Raw genomic sequence first — 12,240 nt, 5'->3', positions numbered from 1 at the left:
CTTGGGAGACACCCACTTATATCTCGCTTCCTTCGTGGCACTTTGAGGCTGAGGCCAGCAGTACGCACGAGGGTGCCATCATGGGACTTGGCCATCGTCCTAGAGGGTCTCTCCCTAGCTCCTTTCGAGCCCCTTGTAGAGGTTTCCGAGAAGTTCCTTACTCTCAAAACTATTTTTCTGCTTGCTATTTCGTCTCTCAAAAGGATTGGAGACATTCAAGCACTCTCGGTTGCTCCCTCGTGCCTGGAATTCTCACCTGGCATGGCTAAGGCCTTCCTCTATCCTAGGCCAGGTTATGTTCCTAAGGTTCCAACTACTGTAGTTAGACCTGTCATACTGTAGGCTTTTTGTCCTCCTCCGTTTCTGATGTCGGACCAGGAGAAACTTAATTTGCTCTGCCCAGTGCGGGCTCTAGATGCTTATGTCCACAGAGCTGCCCTGTGGAGGAAGTCTGAACAGCTGTTCATTTGTTTTGGGCCGCCCAACAAGGGGTGCCCGGCATCTAAGCAAAGGATGAGCAAATGGGTGGTCGAGGCCATCTCACTTGCTTACGAGTCGGCCGGTCAGCCTTCACCTTTGGCTGTATGGGCTCACTCCACCCGGAGTATGGCTGCTTCTAAAGCTCTCCTTTCAGGAGTTTCTCTTCAGGATGTTTGTGATGCGGCAGGCTGGTCCTCACCGCACACATTCGTCAGATTTTATTGTCTCGATTTTAGCTCCACTCCTGGGGCGCAAGTTCTTTCGTCAGCCTGTGCGCCTTGATTACACACGACGGAGACTTGCTCGCATGGGGACGTGGGTATTGCGTTCCCACTGCGATTACACGCAGCGGTAGTCCCTGAAGGGGAACGTCCCGGGTTACGTATGTAACCCTAGTTCCCCGAAGGGACGGACGCTGCGTGTCCTGCCATGCTCCCGGCATCCCCTTGGATCGCTTGCTTCAGTAACATCAGAAGCTGTCTCGCTTGTGATTCAGGGGTGCTTTATAGTTTCCTGTTCGATGACGTCACCCGCCTACTACGTTCCGTCTCGCCATTGGACTGATTTCATTCATGCTTCAGACGCACTACGCTTGAGGCGTTCCCACTGCGATTACACGCAGCGTCCATCCCTTCGGGGAACTAGGGTTACATACGTAACCCGGGACGTTTTAGTCTTCCAGTCAAATATTGTGCTGCAAACTTCAATAACAGCTTTAAATAGTGATATTTTGAACACAGCCCTACAATGCAATTTGCTCGCATGCATTTCTGACTACTTTCATATGGTTTCAGTGATCGGATCACAAAAATGATACTAATGTTCTTTAAAGATGTCATGAAATGAATATATATATTTTGAGGTCCATGTTTTCCCAGCATTTTTACTGAAGTTCCACTAATCCATGCTGTAAACTTCTTTATAGAGACTTGCCAAAAGATGCATCCGAAGGTCCCCATCAAGGTATTGGAGGAATATATTTCAGACACCTTGAAGTACGCTCCTCATCTGGATTCAAAGGTGAGTAACATTTCCTGCATGTTTTATTTTCATTTTCAGGTGTAATCCTTTACAATGTGTAATTGAACCTTTCCATTGTATAACATTTGTAAGCTATATTTGAATCTTGTGTGATTTGACATTTACAGTACACAAAGCACAGCTTAAATAACTTAAGGGTTAACATTTATGGAGTAGCCACACTGTTATTATTAAATGTTTATGAAATAATAAATCACCATTAGTAACATCAGTCAATCTGTTCACTTTACAGATGTAGCATGCAGAGACTGGACCACAGACTGGACCACAGCATGAAGAAACTGGACCGCAGTGCTAGTTTGGCACCAAAACAGTACTTAACACTGTTTCCTGGTCATTAAAATGTTGTTTTGAAAATATATATATTTTTTATTGAACCTATGCAAGAAACATCTCATGGATGCACTGGGACACATCTTCAGTGATGTATCCTGGGATCATTGGGTGTTTCGGGTCTCGCAACATCATACACCCTCGCCCAGGCGACCCAGCCGGGGTTGATCAAGCCCCGACTTGCGTCCCAGTAGCAACCCACGGATCAGCCCTCTTAATCCAAAGCCACCTTGTAGCTTTTTCTGCGGCTTCGCTTGCAGATTGAATGGCCCTCTTCTTGGCCGCCCCTGTCAGACCCAAACGACTAAGGACTTTGCAAAGTGAACGCCCTGCAAAGCCTCTACAGCCGACTTCTATAGGCTCATAGAAGGTTTTCCATCCTCTCTCCCTGCACTCCTCCACCAGTTCCTGGTACTTAGCGCGTTTCCTCTCATTGGCTTCCTCAATACGCTCTTCCCATGGCACCGTAAGTTCCAGCATGATCAGATGTTTTGAAGCCTCGGAGGTAATTATCATGTCTGGGCGGAGACTTGTGGTTGCAATATGCTGAGGGAACCTCAGCTGTCTTCCAAGGTCAACCTGCAGCTGCCAGTCAGAGGCTTTGTGGAGGAGGCCTGTTGTTAATTGTGGACGTGCCAGGGGTTTCTCTCCAGCTTTGATGAAGAGGACTACCTTCTTTGGAGCATGATGGTGTTTGCTGGTGCTAATGGCTGAGGCTACACTCTCAGCAATTGCCTTAAGCACCTGGTCGTGGCGCCAGCGATATCGACCATCTGCCAGAGCCTTTGGGCAGCTGCTGAGGAGATGTTCTAGGGAGCCTCTTCCAGAGCAAAGAAGGCAGAAAGGTGTTTCACTCTTCCCCCAGACATGGAGGTTCGCTGGGCTTGGCAGGGCATCGTAGACAGCTTGTACCAGGAAACGGACCCGATGGAAATCTGCCTGCAAGATGTTTGCCCAGGTAATCCTGCGCTGCAGTGTACTCTCCCACCTTGTCCATGCTCCCTGCTGCCGGAGTCCCACAACCCTGCTCACTCGCTCTTCCTCTACGCATGCTCGGACCTCTTCCTGGAGTAGATGGTGTCTTTCCTTGCCACGGGCCTGGCTGACCAAAATCTTCGGGATGTAGCCCAAGCCCACTCTGCCTGTTGCCACGGTGCCCACCAATGCCTTTTGTCTTAGGCGTGACTCTGCCACCTCCACTGCTTTCCCAGCCTTCCACTTCCTTCCTGTCCTCACCTCAATGCCGGCTGATGACACTTTGCAGTCTCTGGAATCCCTGTACTGTAGGACTTCTCTGGTGCGTGCCACCATAAATTCTTCAGTGAGGCCACTAAAGGGCAGCTGCAGGATGTTACTTGTCCCATACAGTGCAGCGCTGGTAAGACTGCGTGGAAGCCCTAGCCATTTCCGAAGAAAGCCACTGATCTTCCTTTCTAGGGACTCAACTGTTGTCATCGGGACTGCATAGACCAGCAGGGGCCACAGAACTCGGGGCAGGACGGAATGCTGGTAGATCCACGCTTTAAATCTACCAGGCAGACCGGACTTATCAACCTTGGTGAGCCAAGCTCCAAGTTCTTTGTTGAACTTCTGGATGGCGGCAGAGTCTTTCAGGCTGGAGTCAAAAAGCTTCCCCAAACTCTTGACGGGTTGCTCTGTGATGGTTGGGATGACAGCTCCTGAGATGGAAAAACGGAACTTGTCAATCACTTTCCCCCTCTTCAGCACCATGGACCTTGACTTGGAGGGCTTAAAACTCATCCTTGCCCAGGTGATGAGTCTCTCAAGTCCTTGTAGGATCCACCTGCTTCCTGGGACTGATGTTGTTGTAATGGTCAGGTCATCCATATAGGCTCTTATAGGGGGCTGTCGTATACCTGACTTGGTTAGGGGTCCCCTACATTCCACCTCGGCTGACTTCACCAACATGTTCATGGCAAGAGTGAAAAGAATAACAGAGATGGTGCAGCCTGTTATTATTCCTTTTCCAATGCGATGCCAGTCTGATGTTTCTGACCCAGAAGTGACCCGCATCCTGAAATTATTGTAGTAATCCAGGATCAGATCCTTGATCTTACTGGGAACATGATGGAGGTGTAGAGCGAGCTCGACCAGTTTGTGCGGTATGGACCCATAGGCGTTGGCCAGGTCCAACCACAAGACAGCTAGGTCGCCTCTGTTCTCATGGGCCTCTCTGATGAGCTGTGTAACTACACCAGTGTGTTCCATGCAGCCAGGAGCTCCAGGAATCCCCCCCTTCTGCACTGAGGGATCAATGTAGTTGTTCTTGAGGAGGAACTCTGTCAGTCTTCGTGATACGATGCTGAAAAACACCTTCCCTTCAACACTTAGTAATGAGATGGTTCGAAACTGGTTGATGTTTTTTGAGTTCTCCTCTTTGGGGATCCACACTCCCTCAGCCCACCTCCACTGGTCAGCAACTCTTCCTCTTCGCCAAATCACCTTCAAGATCTTCCACAGGTGCCGTAGGAGCTCTGGGCAGCGCTTGTAGACCAAATAAGGTACTCCACTGGGGCCTGGAGTAGATGCTGAGCGAGCTGCCTTGATGATCTCCTCAACATCCTTCAAACTTGGCTCCCTTAGGTTGAACTCTGTCGTTGGGGGGCCGGGTCTGATAAGAGCTTTGTTGAGCTCCAGCTCTTGCTCTCTAAGTGGATCGCTCACTGTATCCTGGAGGAAACGATTCACTTCCTCTGTAGAGCACTCAAGCCGGCCGCTGCGCTTGTCCCCGAGCAGTTGTTTTGTGAAGCCAAAGGGATTGGCGATGAAGGCCGCTCGCTTCCTGGCTCTCTCTCTTCCCCGTCTCCGGTGCCACTCTGCTCTGCGGAGGATCATCAGCTTCTTCCGCAGGATGTTTTGCAGCTCTGCTAATGGTCGCTTCTCCTCAGCAGTAGCTTTCTTGTACTGTTTCTTGAGAGTACGAAGTTCCTGACGCAGGTGATGTATCTTGGTGGCCCTGCGGTTCATGGTGTAGGAGGGGGGCTTGGTTTTTCCCTTCTCTACCTGCCCAAATCTTTCTGAGGCGTAACTGAAGATGATGATAGTCATTGTTTGGAGTCGGCTGTCAGCATCTCCTTTGGCTGTGGCTTGGATGATATTGGACACATCCTCGTCGAACTGCAGCCACTCACTCCGTTTGCTGGCTGGGGGCCATTTAATCCGCTGCTGCGGAACTACTCTGCTGGGATTGGGAGGCTCTGGTACGTGGAGGGACTGGGCTCTGTGGGTTGCCTCCTGGCCGGGCTCCTCCTGCGTCTCACCAGGTTCAGGACCTGTGCGTTGCACCTCACTCTCCCGCTCCAAACATTTCATTCTGGCCTGGTGGATTCTTAGGCCACGATGATTCTTGCACAGCTTTCCGCAAATGCATGTCACATTCGTCGTCTGTCCGTTTGCATGGGTTGTTAACCTTTGGTCCGTCCGATTGGAGATCTCATCCTCCCCCCCTCTCGGGATCTCCTGGGGGTATCTCTCTGTAGGGCTTTCCGTAGCTTGTTTGGGTTCTTTCTCGCGAAAGACACAGGCTGGGGTGCTAACCCATACTGTCCCAGGTGCCGTCTTTCCGTGCCGTCAACTGTCTCTCCAGTCGTCGACCAAACTATTCTTGGTTGTCACCTAGTCTATTCCTAGGGGTCACTGGCTGAGCCAGACATTAACTATGCAAGAAACATCTCATGGATGCACTGGGACACATCTTCAGTGATGTATCCTGGGATCATTGGGTGTTTCGGGTCTCGCAACATCATACACCCTCGCCCAGGCGACCCAGCCGGGGTTGATCAAGCCCCGACTTGCGTCCCAGTAGCAACCCACGGATCAGCCCTCTTAATCCAAAGCCACCTTGTAGCTTTTTCTGCGGCTTCGCTTGCAGATTGAATGGCCCTCTTCTTGGCCGCCCCTGTCAGACCCAAACGACTAAGGACTTTGCAAAGTGAACGCCCTGCAAAGCCTCTACAGCCGACTTCTATAGGCTCATAGAAGGTTTTCCATCCTCTCTCCCTGCACTCCTCCACCAGTTCCTGGTACTTAGCGCGTTTCCTCTCATTGGCTTCCTCAATACGCTCTTCCCATGGCACCGTAAGTTCCAGCATGATCAGATGTTTTGAAGCCTCGGAGGTAATTATCATGTCTGGGCGGAGACTTGTGGTTGCAATATGCTGAGGGAACCTCAGCTGTCTTCCAAGGTCAACCTGCAGCTGCCAGTCAGAGGCTTTGTGGAGGAGGCCTGTTGTTAATTGTGGACGTGCCAGGGGTTTCTCTCCAGCTTTGATGAAGAGGACTACCTTCTTTGGAGCATGATGGTGTTTGCTGGTGCTAATGGCTGAGGCTACACTCTCAGCAATTGCCTTAAGCACCAATTATAATGTATCATTTCAAATTTAAGAAAATCATATCATAATCATTTTCAACTTTTTGATGTGTTGTAAAAGTGTGCAGTTAGATAATAAAAAGTGGGCATTTGTAATTCACATGGTTGTGATAAAAAATAAAGTTTAAAAGAATAATATTTCTGCATCATTCTAATATTCTAACCTTAAAATAACATTATAACACTACAGAAAGTGGAAATTTTAATGTTCTTGGAATGTTCCAAATAAACGTTTTTTGAATGTTGTATTGTTAATACAATTTTGGGGGAAAGAACATTCCATGAACATTATGCTAACCTTAATATAACATTCCAGCAATGTTATGTTAGCTTTAAGATACCGTTCCAGCAACGTTATGCTAGCCTTAAGATACCGTTCAAGCAACGTTATGCTAACCTTAGGATAACATTCCAGCAATGTTATGCTAACCTTAAGATAACTTTATGCTAAATTTAAGATAATGTTCCAGCAACGTTATGCTAACCTTAGGATAACATTCCAGCAACGTTATGCTAACCTTAGGATAACATTCCAGCAACGTTATGCTAACCTTGCGATAATGTTCCAGCAACGTTAAGCAAACTGGACATTTCCACATTTTTAGAACATTTCAAATCAACGTTCCCACAACCAAAATGGAACGTCTGGAAAACGTTCTCAGAAGATAATTTTGTTAGCTGGGAAAGCGACCGCTCCGAAAATATCTTGATAGACCGTGTGTGAATACTGAATTGAATTGTCTTTCACGTCTTGCGCTTGTACGGACGAATTCACACAAGTTTGTGTAAAATCGCCCGTCTTGGCGAGTGTCCCAGTAAACAAAGTGGTTATATCTCAAGTGAATGTGGACAGTATATTTAAATTGGGTCCGTGCATTCGGTCTTAAAGGGGAGTTTAATAAACCTGCTGCTGTGTTTTAATGTTAATCAAACAATGGACAAATAAATTACTCATTGACTAAATTACTCTTGACTAAATAGGCTACTCTTTTCAACTTTACAAAAAGATCCATCTATATTTAATGTATACAGTAAAGAATATGCAATGTTTTTTCACATTTGATTACTTTATTTAAATTTCTGTACCTGTTAGATCTACCGTTTCTCTAAAAAACTCTAAAAACACTGTTTATTTCATTTGTAGCCTTTCATTGTTCCATTGTATTTATTTGTGCTATATATATATATGTGTGTACTTTGATTCTTTGTTCTTATTTTATTACTGACTGCTTACTTGTCTTTAATAATGTTTTAAATTCACATTAATTACGCTGGTAGTTTTTGTAGCATCAAAATTAGAATAAAGATTTGATATTTCTCTGGTGTCTAAACATTTGTACCACTGACCCAATCCTCAGCACTGAGCCCTGCTGGAGTTGCTCTAAATATGTCCTGTGCTATTAAATGAAAGATAAAATATGATAGAGAGAAAGTATGAACAGTGAAAGTAACAGAAGCTCATACAATGCATTTTAGCAGGCTTAATTAAGCATGAAAATAACTGAAGGAAATATATTTGCTGATCAAATTAAGCCAATTAATATGATTTATATTCTTTTGGTTTATCTTCTAATATATTTAAAAATTAGAAAAGCAGTGAAAATACAGGTATCGGTTTTTGGTATTGATATCGGCGAGTACCAAAAATGTGAGTATCGGTATCGGACTTGTTCTGGAAAAAGCTGTATCGGTGCATCCCTAACAAGAACACTTCTCTTTGAAATACAAACAAGACTTTATTGATTATTCTAACACATAAAACTAATATCTAACACAAACACATGCACACACACATTCATACGAGTTGCCGAAAGAAAGAAAGGGAAGAAAGCTTTAAGACTGAAATGGTGAAATCCCAAGTTTCTAGCAATATGTGCACTTATAAGATTTGACCTGATCGAACCATCAATCATTAATTTAACCCTTCTATGGTTTCTTAGGTGGATTATTACATTTTATATCAAAGAACCAGTTCATCTAAGAGTCTGGAAGCTACTTGCGTTTGTCTTTGTGGTCCTTTGGAGATTTCCTTTTTGTCAACATCATTTGCTTGAAAAAGGGGTTTCCGGGTTCATTGATGGGCTGTGTCTGTATTGATGTCTTGGGCAGCCAATCACATGGTGTGTTGGTGGATGGATGGAAAGTCTTGTGGTTGTTTGAAGTTGGAAGTGGGCTTTGCTGTCGCATCGTTGACCGAAACTTTGAGGCAAAACTTAACTTAGAACCAAGACTCTCAACGAAAAAGAAAAGAAACTAAGTAAGAGAAGGAAAAGTGAGAGGAGAGTAGTTAGATTGCTTGAAAGAAATTGTTTAACTCATGTTCTTCTGATCTTGATCTGCAGGCTTTCTGCTCGTCTTTAGGTCTGGTCTGAATCGTCTAATTGTCATCTACTTTAAATCTTTGTTCGTGTCCTAAGATTTTAAACTCAAAAGTTTGTCCAGCCTCCTGGATGCGTTCTGACCAATTAGACTCTGTCTTTAGTTCAGAGGTGGCTGTTTCTTCCCCTCTCATCGTAAATCATGCGTTATCTGTAGGGATGTAATGCTGGGTTCACACCAAACACGAATAGAGCGTCAAATTCGCGTCTACCGCGTCCAGTTGGATGCTTCAACATTTTGAATCCATTCGCGGAATCTGAGGCGAAATCCACTTCTTGTGGGAGGGGCAAGTGCTAGGCGGTTGTCTGTTTGCAAGATGGCTGATCTTGATTGAGCATTCCTCAAGAGAGTTACCGCTCTGTATTTGCTCTGGAGAGCAGAACAGCGGCGTAGGGGTCATCGTTGCCGTACTTGGGTCCACCAGACCCAAGTTTCACCACTTGCTCCAGGAGCTGCGCCTGGATGATGGCCGCTTTCAGCGGTACTTCCGCCTGTCCCGCGCCCAGTTTGAGGACCTGTTGTCCCGCATCGGAGCGAGGATCACCCGCGCCCTCACCCACCTAATCTGTCATTTATTTTTGTTTTGATGATAAATGGAGCCAGCCTCCAAAAGTAATTAACCTGTCCTGTGATTTTTTTCTTTCACACAATTCAATTCAATTCAATTCAATCTTCAATTGAAGACCTTTTGATTTCTGTCTATAACTGATTTAGCAAGTTGTACTAAATAAACTATACTTTTTTGTATGAGTGAGCAGTAGGCAACCAACTAAACAGGTATTAGCAAACCCTACATCCACTGACCAAGATCAGACTGGCAAGACTGTGTCCGTGAGATCCACGTAAACCCGGGGCGTGTGACTCTTTGCAACATCGGGTCCCTTTATGAATGAATAATTGAAAATATGGGATACCCAGAATAATCAAAGATCTAAATTAATTCATAATCAATATTTATGATTATTTTCCAATAAGAAACACAATCTAAATTTGATTATCATTTGATATTTGAGTCAGATTAAGTGTAGAGGTAAAGTAATATCGAAACTAAATTCTAATAAATTAAGTGAACTTCACTGGAGCACTGAAAAGACATACACACATTATCCCTTCGCCCACACCGTTGGACTCCGTCTTTGGGCCAATGGGTGGTCTTTATAAGTCCATCTAGCATTTTGGAGTGATTTGATGCATTCTGATCATGTAAAATCTTTTCTGTGGGGTTCTCTGTGGATTTAAATCCTGTGGTAAGAGAGGTCATTTAAAGGTTATATGAAGAAGGTCTGTTTTAAGTCTCTGTCGTGGGATCAAACAACCTCTGCCATTATCTTGGTGGGGCTCAAAGTATGACCACTCCAAACCAATCCGTCTTTTAAAAACTGCATATTGTTGACAATGTGTAGCACACGTGAACTAAAGTCTGCATAAAGCACTTTCTAATACTTTGGACCAGATCAGAAGTCTATGTTCGCTCTTGAGCCAGCGTTGCAGCAAGACAAGGGAAATGACGACAAGAGACAGAACTACGGTTTGAAAAGTGAGTATTTTTTTATGATTTCTTGAATTAACCGGTTTCTTGTAAAGGGAAAAAAAAAAAAAAAAAGAAAAGGTAAAATTTGACAGCAATGGAATAAAACAAAAAAACAATATAATTCACACAACAGCCTTTCTTTTTTTTGTGTGTTAAACTTGAAATAAAGCTGTATAATTCAATGACTCCTTGTGTGTTATTTAATTCTGTAGTTATGCATACAATATATTTATATATATATATATTATATTTAATACTGTTTATATTTTATTTATTTAGTCTGTTATCCCTCAATTAACCTTAGTATTCCTATTTTACTCAGTTTAACTTCCTAGCTTGGTTTGGTTAGCTGTATACCTTTAAACAACCTTTCCTTTTACATATTTGTGGTATAACCCATTTACACAACTCACAGTTTAATAACAGCTTGTGTTCTCTTTTCAGAACCAAAGAACAACCTTTCAAAAAAAAAAAAAAAATATATATATATATATATAAAGCAAAGATAACAAAATAACAGCAAATGAGACAATGCTCAAGAAAATGTCAGATGACACCGAATCAGAGTCCTTTCCAATTGATTGTCTTTGAAGCAAATAACTCAAGCAATTCAACAGGAGTTTAGCACAGTTCAATGTTCTTTCGTACTCATGTTCCTGTGCTCTGTTAGTGTAAAGAGCGCAGATACTCAACTCCAAGATGCAAAATGAAAAAAAAAAAAAGGAAAAAAAATTGTTCTTGCTCACAGAATAAGTGAGATCCTACCACCTCGAAGAAACAATGATGTTGTTCAAGCTCGGGAAAACCAGGTTGGCTCGCCAGTCTCCACCAACGCTGAGCACTCCTCATTGTTGACAGAAACAGTTCTAACTAAGAACTCCTCGTTCTGTTCCAAAAGACAAAAAGAAAGGAAAGGGAAAAAAAACCCAACCTTGCAAAGACAAGGCAGAAAATAACAATTAATCCCATATAACAACATTAATATTTCAAATTATCATTTTCAGCACAATAAATGCTTCAAGGCACATTTTAACACTTATTTCTTTTTTTCCACATTTCTCAACAGAAATATAACTATTAATGAAGAATAACGCCATGAAGAGACGTATGTGCACTCAATTAGCACGTAGCTCATAGCACATGGCCCGCATGGTTAGCAAAAACTCCACGTGAGCTACGTTACACTCGTCACACTCACAAAGTTAGAAAACGGATATAAACACTTTTAAACAGCAAAACAACAGCTAATTTAAGTGATAAAATCACATATAAACTCATTTCTTAACATATTTCACAAGAAATATAAATCACAGTATCAGTTATGAACACCTGACTCTACAAAAATGATTGAAAATGCACAAATCATAACTAAAAAGAAGATTTATGAGCTCACTTACCAAGAATAAATCAACAACGATCAGAAATGATCTCGATGTATCAAGGGAATCTGTTTTATGCAGTTTTGTCAGACGAATTCGCTCAACTTCTCACTTAATCCTTAGTCAATAGAAACGTAATTAAAACTATTTAAATAACATGTTCTTGTCAACGATGCTTCAAACTATGCATTTCAATAGTTAATCTAGTATTCCTCACTTACTTTCTTGACTTTAGAACTGCGATCGACATGCATCACTGCTCAGACAGCCATTTCACTTCACTCCGTGATGAGAGACTGTTTACGGAGACAGATGACGCAACACCCTAAGGGCGGAGATATTCCTAATTGTTTAAATATTTGCAATTTGCGACATTTTCTACATTCGTTCAAAAAATATTTAATTTTTTAAACATTAAAATAAATCAATAAATTTGTTTATGCGAATTTCAATTCTTTTCTCTTTTTTTTTTTTTATAGGTTTGACATGGGCTATAGTAACCTAGGTTACAAATGTTCTTCCTTAAGCAAGGCTCATTGCTTTGAAGCTTGCATGGCCATAAAGTACTTAGCTGGGGGGTTCGTTGGTTAGCTCAGACTGGCTGGAGTTCCCTTCGTTTATGGTCTGGATTGCATTGTTGATTTGGGGTCTGGAGTGTTGAGTTTTGTGTGGAATTATTTTTTAACGAATCATCTGGAAGATTCATT

General features: G+C 43.3%; 1 protein-coding gene across 1 annotated transcript in view; it reads left to right on the top strand.

Moving 5' to 3' along the window:
- LOC311081149 (uncharacterized protein) overlaps positions 1–12,240 on the top strand; it is a 434,400-nt gene that overhangs the window by 396,013 nt on the left and 26,147 nt on the right. The gene's annotated exons all lie outside the window — the stretch shown is intronic.

This window comes from Abramis brama (assembly GCF_963993115.1).
Source record: "Abramis brama genome assembly, chromosome: 4".
NCBI classification, from domain to species: domain Eukaryota; kingdom Metazoa; phylum Chordata; class Actinopteri; order Cypriniformes; family Leuciscidae; genus Abramis; species Abramis brama.
The sequence above is the reverse complement of the archived record's forward strand: the minus strand, read 5'-3'. Positions and strand labels throughout refer to the sequence as shown.